The sequence below is a fragment of the Peromyscus californicus genome, unplaced genomic scaffold, assembly GCF_007827085.1.
Source record: "Peromyscus californicus insignis strain IS unplaced genomic scaffold, ASM782708v3 Scaffold_10__1_contigs__length_136768540, whole genome shotgun sequence".
Lineage (NCBI taxonomy): Eukaryota > Metazoa > Chordata > Mammalia > Rodentia > Cricetidae > Peromyscus > Peromyscus californicus.
The window spans coordinates 124025204-124027525 of record NW_026294391.1 but is presented as its reverse complement, the minus strand read 5'-3'; the positions used below and the strand labels follow the sequence as shown (position 1 = coordinate 124027525).

The 2322-nt window shown below is 44.9% G+C and overlaps 1 pseudogene; it reads right to left on the bottom strand.

Annotated features, from left to right (window-relative positions):
• Positions 1-699: 699 nt before the first annotated feature.
• Positions 700-1337, bottom strand: LOC128117771 (glutathione S-transferase alpha-4-like; annotated as a pseudogene).
• Between the last annotated feature and the right edge of the window lie 985 nt (positions 1338-2322).

Here is a 2322-nt window from a genome sequence, read left to right as displayed (position 1 = left end):
GGACCATTAAAAGTGGACACCATCATCTCATAGGAACTAGGATGAAAAAACAAAGAAAGTTATTGCAAATAAAAACTTTAAGAGTACTGAAAAAAGATTAAAAGAAAGTCCTGAATGTTCATTTGTAGCTGGAGAATTTCTCTCCAGCTCCCGCCACCAAGTCCCGCCAGTCCCAGAGCCCACTTATAAAATAAACACACAGACTCTTACATCATTTAAACTTCTTGGCCATTAGCTCAGGCCTGTCATTGTCTAGCTCTTACTCTTATATTTAGCCCATTTCTATTAATCTTTACTTTGCCACGTGGCTCATGGCTTACCAGTACTTTACATCTTCCTTGTCCTGGCGGCGGCTCCAGGCAGTCTCTCTTCCTTCCTCCTTTCCCAATTCTCCTCTCTGTTAGTTCCGCCTATACTTCCTGTGTAGCTATTGGCCAATTAGAGTTTATTTACATATAGCAATATCCACAGCATTCATTATTTGTTTTGCAACAACCAGGGACTGAATCTGGGACCTAATATATGCAGGTAATGTGCTTAACCTATAAGCTACATGCCCCAGCAGTTTAAATGTTCATATTAGAACCTTAAACACCTATTTTTCCATCTTATAAAGTTTCATTCCCTAACAGATCCTATAGTATAAGCGTGACTAAGTAACCAGAGTAAATAAAACAATACTTTTTGAGACAGTTTCTCTTAAGTTTTAAGTCTGGCTTGGAGGCACGTATTATTGCAGACATTCCTCCAGCTGTATCTCCCTGGGCTTCTTGTCTGTGCTGATGAGCATCCTACTTGTAGGAGAGGAAAGTCAGACAGCACCGGAGGGCTGAGTTCTTCCACCATCAAAATGGCTTCTAACAACTGTATGTCTGCCCAACTGAGCTGGTTGTCAACAAGAAAAGCTTCCCCATGGTCTTTTAAAATCTTTTCAAAGACAGGAAAATAACGGGTTTTTTCTCTCTTCACGATTAAAACGTAGTTCTCCTTTTTCTCAGGGGGTTTAAATGGAACACAGGCGATGATTATCATCAGGTCCAGGATACTATCAGTATACTAGTCAATCCTGACTCTCTCCTTCAGGTCCTTCCCATACAAGTTGTACTTGGCAGCAAGGTAGCTGAGGATGGTTGTACACTGGGTCAGCAGCATTCCATCAGTTTCAACCAAAGACACCTGGACAAAAAGTAGGCACCCACCGTTTGTAACTTCTCATACTGTTCTCTTGTCTCAAAAAATTCTTCTTCAAACTCCACTCCTGCCACAGCCAGTACCCAGCCGATCGGCTCCATCCTGCCTCTGCCACAAAAGTATTAGAGCTTGGGTTTGGCTTCCATGACTCCTGGTTCAGAACTTCCTTATTCTTCTATGATTGGGTCTCCCAGTTGACTGTATTTTTGCACTGGTGTCTACCCATCCCTTCCTCCACTTGGTGGAAGTGGTATCTGTGTCTGAGGAGGCCTCTCTTGGTCTCACTGATACTTTTGGTCCAATTGGGGCTCTTGGTCCAATTGGTGCTGATGAACTCCCTGTCTCAGGAAGCAGCTGTTCCCAATAGGTGCAGGGTGGGCTTATGGCTCAGGTGGTCACTGGTGAAGCAGGGGATGGCTGGCTTGGTGGTGGGTCTGGGGAAGAGGCAGATGCCTGGTCCCTGGGACTCCAGTGGCTGGGGGGAGGTACATAGAGCATGCCCCCAGGGCCTAGGGGTGAGAGACCTGGTCTGCCTAGCCTGGAGATCAGGGCCTTACCTGTTTCCAATCGTTGTAGGGTAGGCTTATGGGTCTGGTGGTCACTGATGACACAGGGGATAAGTGGGGTGGGGGATGAATCTGTTGCTCAGTCTCTGGTGCTGCACTGGCTCGGGGGGCCGGAGGAGGGGCATGGAATATGCCCCCAGGGCCTAGGGGTTAGAGAACTGGTCTCCCCAGTCCAGAGATGGGACCTTATCTATACCTAAATGGTACAGGGTGTGCTTATGGCTTTGGTGTTCACTGGTGCTTCAGGGGATGTACAGTTTTAATTTTAATAATATTTTATTAATTCTTTGATAATCTAATGCAATGTATTTTGTTCATATTGACCCTCTCCCACATCATAACAAACAAGTGAAATAATTTCTATGATAGTTAATTCACATTTGAGGAATACACTACCAGGATATGATTGTAGCTTACATTGTTGCTCCTTGTCAAACACCAGAAGAACATGGCCCACTCCTTCAACTAAAGAGCGCTTATATATATGGGCTCACACAGACTGAAGTGGAAAGCACAGAGCCTGCACAGATCTGTACCAGATCCTATGTATATATGTTGTAGCTGC